Raw genomic sequence first — 14,575 nt, 5'->3', positions numbered from 1 at the left:
AGGTGCAGGCTTGAAGAAGGCAGGTGAGATTGTCCTTCCTTCCCCTATAGGCTCCTTCAAACACTGCTAAATGTAGGCCTATTGTATGATAAACTGCTGGGGTGTTTGACATCACTTACATTTCAATTTCCAAGGAGGATGCCGCCTGATATTCCTGATGGGCAGGTATACAATATCTCATTCACAGAATTTACTTTCTCTGTAACTGGTTCTAGAACAAGTTCACTGGCCCCTTGCTTGCCAATATATTTTAAATCTAGATTAGTGATTCAACAACAGGAAATATAGAATCAATTATCCAATCATTGAAGGATTTAGACAGGATCAATTATTCAAACAAAAATGATAACTAGACTAGCTGAACATGAGTGAGACCCACCATTTGACATCCATTGTTACTTTTTCATACCGGCCAACATGTGTCGTTAACACCGCATCCAGCTTCCACAGAACGTGAGCCATTTGAGACCCTTTCAATGCACAGGCAGCTCAGCACCGCAATGAAGGAGGCCCAAACAAAATAAGCTCTTGCAGTCTATTGTTGTCTGTGCATAATGGCAAAGTGAGGAAATGGAATACTGCCGGCTGAAAGGGGGGGTTTGTGTCCCCTCGCGCTATCCCCCACCCCACGCCCGGCCAAGTTCAACTGATATGCTACTGATTTAAAGTGGGAAATTCATGGGAACAAATAGCTGCTTTCTGCTTAACTGGGGGACTTGGGAGGGGGTGCTGTATGCTGATTTTACTCTGCGATAACACCCTAGGGGGCTGAGGAGGCATGGAGGAGGAATGCTAAGAAGGCTCAGCATGTCAGACCAGGCTCTTGTTCAGTAGGCACCAAACGGAAGAAAATGGACTGAAACAGGGAGAGACTACCTGGACTTGTCCAATAAGAAACTATGATTTTCTTTGTCCATTGCAAATTATTTTAAAATGGTTTCAGTTGTGTGCCCTGATGAACACATCCCAGTTGTATTATGGCTAAGCAGTCTGGGCTTTGCCTCAACGCTGAGAATTTCTCCTTTCAATCCCCTTTAACTTTCTAAGTAGTCCATTCTGGAAAGTGGAGGGTGCATATCAATATATAACGATATAGCTTTAGGTTAGGTCATTTATATCAACTATAAATTACTTCAGTCACCGCAAACTGTGTCACGTCAGCCATTTTCAAAGCTTGAGAAACCTGTGGAGGAGAGACGACTCAGCAAAACAAATCTTCTTCTAAAGGACGGAGAGTTGGGAATCTGAAATAACCACCCAAAACACTTACATTTACATTTTAGCAGACGCTCTTATCCAGAGCGACTTACAGTTAGTGAATATATTATTTTTTATTTTATTTTTTCATACTGGTCCCCCGTGGGAATTGAACCCACAACCCTGGCGCCATGCTCTATCAACTGAACTACATCCCTGCCGGCCATTCCCTCCCCTACCCTGGACAACTGTGCGCTGCCCATGAGTCTCCCGGTCGCGGCCGGCTGCGACAGAGCCTGGATTCGAACCAGGATCTCTAGTGGCACAGCTAGCACTGCGATGCAGTGCCTTAGACCACTGCGCCACTCAGGAGACTTACCTATTCATCATGTCAAGTAGCTAAAACTATTAAGAGCATTGTGCGCTTATATTGCTAATTGCACCATCATAGACAGAGAACAGACTGTGGCAGCCCAAATACTAGCTACAAGAGCTACTTAACATGCCTATAAGAGTATTGAGGTTTATCTGGATATCTTAGCATGTTACGCTAATATTGCTAATTCCACCACCATAGACATAACAGGTCTGTAGCATATCCTACATTGAGGGTATTGAGGTCATCTTGGCATGTGACGTCAGAAGGAACACATCCAGCTTCAGATCAGGCCCAGGCACCCATAAAGATGGATTGCTAATCACGTCTGCTGGGCGCACTAATTAAAATAATTTTGTTGGCGCACGCCCGCTATTTACACTGCATTAAAAGGGCATCAGAGTGTACATGGGGGACAAGGGGAGAACAGTGAGCATTCTCTTCAGGAGGCATTGGGCTCAGCGCCTGTGAACAATGCCCAAGGCCTCCATAGGATCAGTGTCTGGAGTGTGGCTGGATACATGGACCTTGGGGGTTAGCGCTAGCTACTGCTAACCACATGCATTTTAATACATAACCTTGTGGGGTTATGTTAGCTACTGCTAACAACATCATTTTCATACTGTACACAACCTTGTGGGCTTATGCTAGCTACTGCTAACAACATGCATTTTCATAATCAAACTTATGGGGTTACTCTAGCTACTCCTAAAATGTCCATACACATCCTTGTGGGGTTATGCTAACTACTCCTAACATTTCCATACACAACCTTGTGGAGTTACTAGCTACTGCTAACAACATGCATTTTCATACAACCTTGTGGGGTTATGCTAGCTACTGCTAACATGTACAATCACAGGGGGATGTGGCTAGGCCAACACAATACATTTGACTGCAAGCATGTGTGTGCAGCTGGTGTGTGTAGGGGAGAGTGGGGTAAGTTGAGCCAAAGAGGTAAGTTGAGCCTTGTTTCTAGGAAACCATACACAAAATGTATAATTTGACCAAATATTTAGGAAGATGTCATCATTTCATGGAGTCTGTGAAGGAAGAAACCACATTGAAAAAGTGGTAAGCAAGTTTAGTCCAAAAAAACAATTTTCACTAACTTAATATGTGTTAGAGGTTTCATGCTGCTTGTATCTAAACCAAAGTAGATCATTTAAAGATTGTTCTATACATCAGGGGTCTCTACTTCAATATGAGGTCCTAAACCTAGCATGAAAGTGCATCCTTGTAGCTATGTGAGCTAATATAGTCAAAGTGTTTTCTTCACAGGCCTAATGCAAGGCATTATCACTGGGATATTAGGTAACAACAGGACCTGGCCTATATTAAAAGTGTTTTTTTTAAGTACAAAGTGTTTGTTAGGTGTTGAGCCTAAATAATTTAAAGACTAAAAGTGATTGTGATTGTGTTGCATTGTGTTTGGGAAATAAAGACAGACATGGTTTTAAAAAGGTAGTGGTAATATTTCATTCCGTACAGAACAGAGGAGGCTGGTGGGCGGAGCTATAGAGGACGGGCTCATTGTAATGGCTGGAATGGAATTTATGGAACAGAGGTTTCCATGTGTTTGATACCGTTCCATTTATTCCATTCCAGACATTATAATGAGCCTGTCCTCCTATAGCTCCTACCACCACTTTCCTCTTGTACAGAAATTTGTAGGCGGCTTAACTTACCCTTAACCGCGGCTCAACTTAAACCATACCTGGGGTATGTTGTGCCAAGAGACCACTTTTTTTATGTTTTCAAAACTGTAATGTTTACATGAATTCTGGTTATCTCCAGGGATACACAACATCCTGAAATATATAGATGTATTTGTTAGAAAGAATACTATATTACCCTTGACGAAGTGAAGCTGAGGGTAAAAACTTACCCTCTCCCCTACTGTAATGTATGCACTCTGTATTCATTTTGAAGTCAGATACAATTCTGATCTCAATGAGCACATCTAGACTAATAGAGGTCAGATATGAAATGAGCCTCTCTGCCCTTAGTATGTAAATGTATGTACATTAATTTGAAAACTGTGGTGTGGTTTCTATACTGAAGGGTGCTCTCACGCTGTTGAGTGCTGTTGAGGCACACTTGGGTGTAGTGGCTGGGATAGTGAGGAGAATGATAAGGCATTTCCTTGTCATTGCCCATCTGTAAGGTCAGGTTATGTACTCCTTACACACATACACACACACACACACACACACTTGCACAAAGGCACAAAAGCACGCACACACATACACACACACTTGTTTAGGCCCTAGAGGTAATGAGCTGAAAGAACAATCCCTTAAATGAAAATCTATACAAGCAGCCAGTCTGTTTCACTGCAAAGTCTGTTTACATAATACCTTACTGGACAGCCGTGCCAAGCCCTGCCAAGAAGATGTCAACTGAATACCTCTGTGTGTGTGTGTGCCAGCATGTGCCTTCGACCGTTTGTGTGTGTGCGTTTATCACGGCAGCTCTCAGGAAAACAATGTGGTGGTCATCTCTTTAATGCTTGTCTATGTGTAGCCAATGCCGGCTAAGCGACACTACAGTCCCAGAGGAAGGGCTTGTCAACACGCACAATGCATCTGTCAATGGCAAAATCCGCTCGTACATCAAACCCCCCTAAACCGCTCTACTTTTTATCCAACCTCGCAACTGGACCTGCCAAGCCAACCAAATGTAGTCTTGAGATAAACACATACCTGTTTTCCCTGATTATTTTCTCTGGGGGTAAATCCAGCCTGTTGTGAAGTAGTGTCTCGCAAACCTGGCAACCCTACACAGTGGAATTATAGCCCACAGTCCATCAGGCTGCATGACCCTGTAAAATCTACAGTAGGGGAGGGTGGGGTAAATTGAGCCAAAAAGTGCTAACCTTACCCCACTCTCCCCTACTGTAATGTATGCACTCTGTATTCATTTTGAAGTGTCTCAAATTAAGGTCAGATACAATTCTGGTCTCAATTAGCACATCTAGAGTAATAGAGGTCAGATATGAAATGAGCCTCTCTGATGCAGAATGTAAAAAACACCTGAACTTGTCATAAACCCTCAAAGTTCCATGATGTAGTGAAAATGGCAGCCATCTTGGTCAGGGAGATATCCAAAACCAGTCTAATTGGTGATGCATTTCTTGCTTTTACTTATGCAGAAAAATAAAAGTTGTACAAACAATTGTAAAGGAATTATAATAATAATAATAATAATAATAATAATATGCCATTTAGCAGACGCTTTTATCCAAAGCGACTTACAGTTATGCGTGGATACATTTTTGTGTATGGGTGGTCCCGGGGATCAAACCCACTACCCTGGCGTTACAAGCACCGTGCTCTACCAGCTGAGCTATAGTCAGCCTAAAATATTCTCATATAATTATAAATAAGGTTTATACAGGTTTTATACCAATTTTCGATATAAATAGCATCTAAAATATATGTAAACAGACCATAAATGTCTCAGATTTTGTTTTTTTGGAAAGCTGTGAGTGCTATTATATATGATACAATATCAGTACTTGCTGCATTTACAACTTTGAGCCAGTGTATGGCTGTGGATTGACTGCATTGTTTGAATGGAATTTTGGCATATTGGCGGTTCATTTGAAAAATGTTTGGAATAATTCCTCTAAAACTGGCTGGCTAGCTAGCTAACACACATACAGTGCAGATACATTTTTTCCAAACTCTGGTGCGTTTACCTTCTTAGTTCGGTTGGCACCATTCTATCCGCAATCGGGAGCACACTAAACAATGCACAGTGGTTCGCTCCTATTCAATCCAATTCAATTCGTAACGTGGTTCGCTGCCGGTGAGAACGCAGTACGGACCAAACACAGGAAAAGAACCAGAGTTGCGCATTATTATTGATTGTTTGACTGTAAGCATTTGATGAAATGCACGCAGCATCATACAGTAACTTGAGATCTCTGAAATATTCTGTGAGTAGCAGCGCATATGATGCAGATTAGCAGAGAATGGGGTTATACCAGGGGTAAAGGCTACTGAATTTAGCCTATTCCGGTCACAGTTAGAGCAGCGATTGCAAATATAAATGTATTTGCACCAAAGAAAACAAGTGATAGACAACAATACAGATTTTAAAAAATAAAATAAAAATAAAAAACGGTGTGCAGGTGTGGTTGGAAGCCAAAGGGCTTATATGAAAACCACACCACAAAAAAACAATATACAATACACGTTGTTGGAAGAACAAAAGTGAAAGTAATATGAAGATTGGGACACACAAGTGATACTTTATGATAATCATAAATATATTTAATGTCAGCATTTTTGTCCAATAAACAAATTACTTGCATAGACACTTGGTTTTGTTAAGGAATTTTTGTTTGTTTGACATATGGCAATGTGAAACCAACTGAACCAAATGAAAAAAAAATACAATGTAACAAATAGTCAAACTCTGATTTTGAACTATAGCTCAAAACTATGTGTGAAAACACCTTTGGTTTTATTTCCTCCCTACCCCCAGGCACTCTGACAAATAACTGATAATGTTCGGTTATAGGGGTAACATCTGAATGTGAGGGGGATGTCTGTGCACATAATTAGAATAAGAACACTAGCATAAATATTATAGCTATCTTTATGTTTTTGTCTCTTGTGTGCAGACGCCAGTGAAACAACAATTTCAGTGTTGGGCCATATCAGTCATCCCTGTCTTTCTTTCTCTACGGTCTACATATCATCTCCCTTTCCATCTATTCTCATCCCTATATCTGACTAAGCCCTCCCTCTTCGCCGATACCCCTCTCTCTCTTCATTGTTCTCCCTTTCTTTCCTCCCTGTTTCTCTCTTATATTCCTTACTTCCGCCCTTTCTCTTCTCCTTAGCCCATGCCATTCTCTCTGTCTCCCTCACTCTATCTCAAACGCTCTATCCTTCTCTTTCTCTCTCATGCTCTATATCCTTCTTTCTGTCTTCTCTCTTTCTCTCTCTCTCTCTCTCTCTCTCTGTCTTGCTCCCTAATCAGTACAGGGGAGCCATAATCCAGCCGTGCGCCTCATTGCAGCTGTCACTCAGCCAAGCTGCCAGCCGCAAATCAAGCCCATTCCACCCCTGCCGTCCCCACCGCCGTTCCCACACGTCATCCAATAGTAGCTGCCAAATGGGCTTTTTAAAAGCCACTTGAACTTCAGGGAAGAAGTGAAGTGAGGTATTACGAGTAAAATTGGCCTGTCTGTCTGTAGCTCACGGGGGCAGAGAGTGGCACGTAAGGGGGAGAGGGAGAGTGAGAGGTAGAGTAAGGTCAGCCACTGACTGGATCTTGGCAGCCATATTGCTCACAGACTGATGGAGGGACAGGCGAATAGAGAGACATACAGACAGTGGGACGCAGGCACACACACACCACATAGTGCTCAAGGTCATAGTGCATGGCCTCCAATGGAGATTAATACATCAACCTTGTCTTGACGAGACAGGGAGGACTACCTTTTTCACCAGGGTTCACCTCTGACCAATGCCATGTGATGCCTAGTGTCTATATATTTGGGGACACACAGGCTGAGACATTGTGACTGGACAGTTTTCACAAAATGTCAATCCAGCCAGGTCACCCATTTTACAAGTCAGTATTCAACGTCCATCTGTGTCTGAGGACGTCGGGAGATGATGTGGAAACTGGCTACTACTAGGGGCTACAGTAAGTGCTGTTACCTTCATTTAGGTTTTAGTTTTACTAGGGCTTAAGCATCTGCCTCCAGTGCCAAAGGTTGCATGTTTGAATCCAGCGATAGAACGTTTTTTGTTTTAAGCCTATACCAAACCTTAACGATTCAGAGTTAATGCCTAAACTTAACTTCAAAATTTGACGTTTGAGAAACATGGATGTGCCTCAATCACACTTGAGGCAGAAATGACTTCCGCAAGGCAATTAAAATGCCATTCCCCCTGACTGGCTATATGAGAGAACTGGAGAGGATAAGAATACGTGGCACACGTCACCATGTCAATAATGCAAGCAAATTCTGCAAAATATGCTTAACCTAGATGTACTAGTGCCCCTCAGTGAGTTTAAAACTCCAGTGCAAAACTCTGTACAGAAGGAGTGTAAATATTTCCTGTAGATCGTGTTCTTGTGTTGATTGTATTGTATGTTTATATTGAACAAAAATATAAACGTAACATGCAACAATTTCAAAGATTTTACTGAGTTACAGTTCATATGGAAATCAGTCAATGTGCATTCGGAAAGTATTCAGACCCCTTGCCAAATTTTGCTACGTTACAGCCTTATTCTAAAATCTATTGAATTGTTTTTTTCCTCATCAATCTACACACAATACCCCATAATGACAAAGCAAAAACAGTTTATTTTAACATTTTTGCAAATGTTACAAATTAAAAACAGAAATATGGCATTTACATAAGTATTCAGACCCTTTACTCAGTACTTTGTTGAAGCACCCTTGGCAGTGATTACAGCATCGAGTCTTCTTGGGTATGACGCTACAAGCTTGGCACACCTGTATTTGGGGAGTTTCTCCAATTCTTCTCTGCAGATTCTCAAGCTCTGTCAGGTTGGATGAGGAATGTCGCTGCACAGCTATTTTCAGGTCTCTCCAGACATGTTTGATCGGGTTCAAGTCCAGGCTCTGGCTGGGCCACTCAATGACATTCAGACTTGTCCTGAAGCCACTCATGCGTTGTCTTGGCTGTGTGCTTAGGGTCGTTGTCCTGTTGGAAGGTGAACCTTCACCCTACTCTGAGGGCCTGAGCGCTCTCGAGCAGGTTTTCATCAAGGATCTCTCTGTACTTTGCTCCGTTCATCTTTCCCTCAATCCTGACTAGTCTCCCAGTCACTGGCACTGAAGAACATCCCCACAGCATGATGTTGCCACCACCAGGTTTCCTCCAGAGGTGACACTTGGCATTCAGGCCAAAGAGTTCAATCTTGGCTTCATCAGACCAGAGAATCTTGTTTCTCATGGTCTGATAGTCCTTTAGGTGCCATGTGTCATGTGCCTTTTACTGAGGAGTGGCTTCTGTCTGGCCACTCTACCATAAAGGCCTGATTGGTGGAGTGCTGCAGAGATGGTTGTCCTTCTTGAAGGTTCTCCCATCTTCACAGAGTGACTCTGGAGCTCTGTCAGAGTGACCATTGGGTTCTTGGTCACCTCCCTGACCAAGGCTCTTCTCCGCCGATTGCTCAGTTTGGACAGGCGGCTAGCTCTAGGAAGAGTCTTGGTGGTTCCAAACTACTTCCATTTATGAATGATGGAGGCCACTGTGTTCTTGGGGATCGTCAATGCTGCAGACATTTTTTGGTACCCTTCCCCAGATGTGTGTCTCGACACAATCCTGTCTCGGAGCTCTATGGACAATTCCTTCAAACCTCATGGCTTGGTTTTTACTCTGACCTGCACTGTCAACTGTGGGACCTTATATAGACAGCTGTGTGCCTTTCCAAATCATGTCCAATCAATTGAATTTACCACAGGTGTACTCCAATCAAGTTGTAGATACATCTCAAGGATGATCAATGGAAACAGGATGCACCTGAGCTCTATTTCAAGTCTAATAGCATCGGGTCTGAATACTTATGTAAACAAGGTATTTCTGTTTTTGCTTTGTCATTATGGGGTATTGTGTGTAGATTGATAAGGACATTTTTTGATTTAATCCATTTTAGAAAAGGCTGTAACGTAGCAAAATGTGGAAAAAGTCAAGGGGTCTGAATACTTTCCAAATGCACTGTAAAAAAATTCATTAGGCCCTAATCTATGGATTTCACATGACTGGGAAGACAAATATGCATATCTTGGTCACAGATACCTTAAAAAAAGAAGTAGTGGCGTGGATCAGAAAACCAGTCAGTATCTAGTGTGACCAGCAATTGCCTCATGCAGCGTGATACATCTCTTTCGCATATAGTTAATCAGGCTGTTGATTGTGGCCTGTGGAATGTTGTCCCACTCCTCTTCAATGGCTGTGCGAAGTTGCTGGATATTGGCGGGAACTAGAACTTGCTGTCGAACACGTCGATCCAGAGGTTCCCTACATGTCTGGTGAGTATGCAGTCCATGGAAGAACTGGGACATTTTCAGCTTCCAGGAATTGTGTACAGATCTTTGTGACGTGGACCATGCATTATCATGCTGGAACATGAGGTGATGGCGGCGGATGAATGGCACGACAACAGGCCTCAGGATCTCGTCATGGTATCTCTGTGCATTCAAATTGCCATTTATAAAATGTAAATGTGTTCATGTCCATAGCTTATGCCTGCCCATACCATAACCCCACCACCACGGGGCACTTTGTTCACAACGTTGACTTCAGCAAACTGCTCGCCAACCCAACGCCATACATGTGGTCTGCGGTTTTGAGGCTGATTGGACATACTGCCAAATTCTCTAAAACTACGTTGGAAATTAACATTCAATTATCTGGCAACAGCTCTGGTGGACATTCCTGCAGTCAGCATGACAATTGCACGCTCCCTCAAAACTTGAGACATCTGTGGCATTGTGTTGTGTGACAAAACTTCACATTTTAAGAGTGGCCTTTTATTGTCCACAGCACAAGGTACACCTGTGTAATGATCATGCTCTTTAATCAGCTTCTTGATATGCCACACCTGTCAGGTGGTTGGATTATCTTGGCAAAGGAGAAATGCTCACTAACAGGGATGTAAACAAATTTGTGCACAGAATTTGAGAGAGATAAGCTTTTTGTGCGTATTAAACATTTCTGAGATCTTTTATTTCAGCTCATGGAACATGGGACCAACACTTTACATGTTGCTGTATATTTTTGTTCACTGTAAATGTATTGACTGCTGCTGTTTTCTTGGCCAGGTCTTCCTTGCAAAAGAAATTCTGCAATTGCGTTGATTCCCGCCATTCGTTCAATTTGGTCAAGCCAGTCCTCTTATCTCTTAGCTGTTTTCAAACACACAAGTCTTGAATGATGATTCTCTTCCTCAAAAGTGTGCAGCGAACTCTACTAGATGAAAAGCCTAATGATTATGACATTTAAAGCATACTAGATCTTATAAATTTCACATCCTATAAAACATTTTAGTGGCCCCCTTCTTGACGGCAGAGAGAATTTTTTTTGGTTTTAAAGTAAAATCCCTGCAGTTCCTCACATTTTGCTATGGGGTGGTTAGAAAATGCTACAGTTTAAAAGCTAATTTAAATTCTACACATTATGACTTATGCGATGTTCATATGATATTTGAGTGAGAGTGACTAACAAAATCAATGGGGCCCACTGTAGGTCAGGTCCTGTGGGCACGTGCCCTAACTGCTTGGGCGGTAATTGGCCGTTATTACTACAAGGTTTAGAATGCTGGCTAGACTATCTACCAATCTAAAAATAAATGTAGCTGACATGGGCTAATTGAGTGACTGTCAGTGACTGTCAGTGACTGCCATAACAAGATAAAAACTGCAGATGCACTACACAATTTCGAAATTGCACATTGTGTATTCTACTATCATAACTCTCAACATTAAGTTGAGACCCCAACCGAGTTGCTAAGGGGAATTGTTTCGGGGGGGCATAGCGTCCACAGGGCCCAAATCGGTTGCTTATGTCGCTTATTGGGTAGGGCCGGCCCTGCCTACTATTTAGAACGCAAGTACGGGTATTCGGACACGGCCAATGAGTCTCAATGGGCTTTTTCCTGGTTCCCTCTTTCTTTCCTCCCATTCCCTCTGTCTCTCCCTCTTTTACTCGTTACCTTCCCATTACAGCAACCAAACCCTGCATGAGTGCAGATAGCATAGGAGTACAAGGGTCAGTGGCATACCATATAACTCACATGTACACACAGACAGAAGCACACACACACACACACTACACCCATTACCCAACCACTGACATCACTGGAACTTAATGTGCACAAGCAGCACCTGTCTTCTAGTTGTATAATGCTGCCAGCTTAATGCCCTACTCCTCTCTCTCTTTCTCTCGTGGTATGTGGGTCGTGGGTGGAGGGGGAAAGGAGGGGTAGAGAGAGGGGAAGAGAAGGAGAGAGAAGGAGAGTGAGAGATAGAAAGAGGACGAGAGAGAGTTTCAGTGCGTGTCCGTGATGAATTTGCTGATACCACAGCAGCCTGTTCCCATTCCGAGGAAACTCACGGTGATATACAAGGCCTTGGCCAATGCAGAGGATGTGTGTGTTTCCCTGAGCTTGCACATTTACAGCACCCTGGACCCAAGACTTATAAAGCAGCTGGGTCGCGCTGTTGCTGCTCCTGCACAGGGGTGTGTGTGTTGGGTGTGTGTGCATGCGTGCGTGTACGTGTGTTTTCATACATTTTAATGTGTACATTCTTAATTTTATAACAAATGTCATGCAATTCTACACATTTTCCATGGGGCAGAGGTATTTTCTTAATTAGTTTTACAGCTAATTTCCTGCAATTCTACCCATTTTGCAATGGGGTGGGGAGAAATGTTTGCTGTTTGGAAGCTAATTTCCTGCAATTCTACACATTTTTCCATGACTTATCAAATCAAATCAAATCCAATTTTATTGGTCACATGCGCCGAATACAACAGGTGCAGACATTACAGTGAAATGCTTACTTACAGCCCTTAACCAACAGTGCATTTATTTTAAACAAAAAAAGTAAGAATAAAACAACAACAAAAAAAGTGTTGAGAAAAAAAGAGCAGAAGTAAAATAAAGTGACAGTAGGGAGGCTATATGTACAGGGGGGTACCGTTGCAGAGTCAATGTGCGGGGGCACCGGCTAGTTGAGGTAGTTGAGGTAATATGTACATGTGGGTAGAGTTAAAGTGACTATGCATAAATACTTAACAGAGTAGCAGCAGCGTAAAAAGGATGGGGTGGGGGGGCAGTGCAAATAGTCCGGGTAGCCATGATTAGCTGTTCAGGAGTCTTATGGCTTGGGGGTAGAAGCTGTTAAGAAGTCTTTTGGACCTAGACTTGGCACTCCGGTACCGCTTGCCGTGCGGTAGCAGAGAGAACAGTCTATGACTAGGGTGGCTGGAGTCTTTGACAATTTTGAGGGCCTTCCTCTGACACCGCCTGGTATAGAGGTCCTGGATGGCAGGAAGCTTTGCCCCAGTGATGTACTGGGCCGTACGCACTACCCTCTGTAGTGCCTTGCGGTCAGAGGCCAAGCAGTTGCCATACCAGGCGGTGATGCAACCAGTCAGGATGCTCTCGATGGTGCAGCTGTAGAATTTTTTGAGGATCTGAGGACCCATGCCAAATCTTTTTAGTCTCCTGAGGGGGAATAGGCTTTGTCGTGCCCTCTTCACGACTGTCTTGGTGTGTTTGGACCATGATAGTTCGTTGGTGATGTGGACACCAAGGAACTTGAAGCTCTCAACCTGTTCCACTACAGCCCCTTCGATGAGAATGTGGGCGTGCTCAGTCCTCTTTTTTTTCCTGTAGTCCACAATCATCTCCTTTGTCTTGGTCACGTTGAGGGAGAGGTTGTTGTCCTGGCACCACACGGCCAGATCTCTGACCTCCTCCCTATAGGCTGTCTCATCGTTGTCGGTGATCAGGCCTACCACTGTTGTGTCGTCGGCAAACTTAATGATGGTGTTGGAGTCGTGCCTGGCCATGCAGTCATGGGTGAACAGAGAGTACAGGAGGGGACTGAGCACGCACCCCTGAGGGGCCCCCGTGTTGAGGATCAGTGTGGCAGATGTGTTGTTACCTACCCTTACCACCTGGGGGCGGCCCATCAGGAAGTCCAGGATCCAGTTGCAGAGGGAGGTGTTTAGTCCCAGGATCCTTAGCCTAGTGATGAGCTTAGAGGGCATTATGGTGTTGAATGCTGAGCTGTAGTCAATGAATAGCATTATCACGTAGGTGTTCCTCTTGTCCAGGTGGGAAAGGGCAGTGTGGAGTGCAATAGAGATTGCATCATCTGTGGATCTGTTGGGGTGGTATGCAAATTGGAGTGGGTCTAGGGTTTCTGGGATTATGCTGTTGATGTGAGCCATGACCAGTCTTTCAAAGCACTTCATGGCTACAGACGTCAGTGCTACTGGTCTGACTTATGGCATGTTAATATGATATCTGAGTGAAAATTTTAAAAAATCAATGAGGGCCCCATGGACACATGTCCTGAATGCCCAGTTGGTATTCGGTCATGATTAGTACAAGTTTAGACAGCTGGCTAGACTATCTACCAATCAAAAAATGGTTAGCTAACAAGGCTAACTGAGTAACTGTCAGTAACCTGGTAAAGTACATGTTGGATAAAAAATGTAATGACAGGCCTAATGGAAACAGAACATTTAAAATACGCTAGGCAATGTGGGATCTTTTTGTGTCGGTAAAATGAATAATGCGAGAAATGTCGGTGGAAACGCATTTATGCGCAAATATTGATATAATAACCATCATATCGAAGTAAACTTGGAGTCGCACAATGACATGTTGTGTGGTCTTCCCACTACGACTCATCGGGAAAGCATGCAGTTTATTAGGCTACAGCTTAAATAAGTTATGATGAACTTTACAGAGTGGTGAAAGTGCAAGGTGATGAGCTTGATGCTCCTTTCCAATAAATATTGAGGTTCTTATTCTGGTGACATGATAATCGCTTGGCTGCCGTTTGAAAAATATAAAAAATCTTGCTCTTTTGTCCATAATATTCTCATCATGTAGGCTATACGCAGATAGTGCTGTGGGCTAGAGCGCACATGCCAATACCATAGTGGGCACACTCGCCATATAATGAAAAAAAGTGAGAAAACCATCAGTAGGGTTGAAAATGCGATGGAAACCCATTTAAATTGTATTTTTGATGGGAATTTACCCACAAAAAAATTATTTTTATGTGCACTACGTCATCACGCACAGCCTTTTATCTGCAACAAGACAATTTGATGGAGAAGAGAAAAACTGCTGATTCACAACCCCCCCCAAAAAATTGCACCTGGTGTTTTCTACTATTCTTACTCTCAATAGTAAGTTCATACCCCGACTGAGTTCCTAAATAAAGCATATTTTCGACCGCTCATGTCGCTTATGCCT

This window comes from Coregonus lavaretus (genome assembly GCF_964263955.1).
Source record: "Coregonus lavaretus genome assembly, chromosome: 22".
Taxonomy (NCBI): Eukaryota; Metazoa; Chordata; class Actinopteri; order Salmoniformes; family Salmonidae; genus Coregonus; species Coregonus lavaretus.
The sequence above is the reverse complement of the archived record's forward strand: the minus strand, read 5'-3'. Positions refer to the sequence as shown.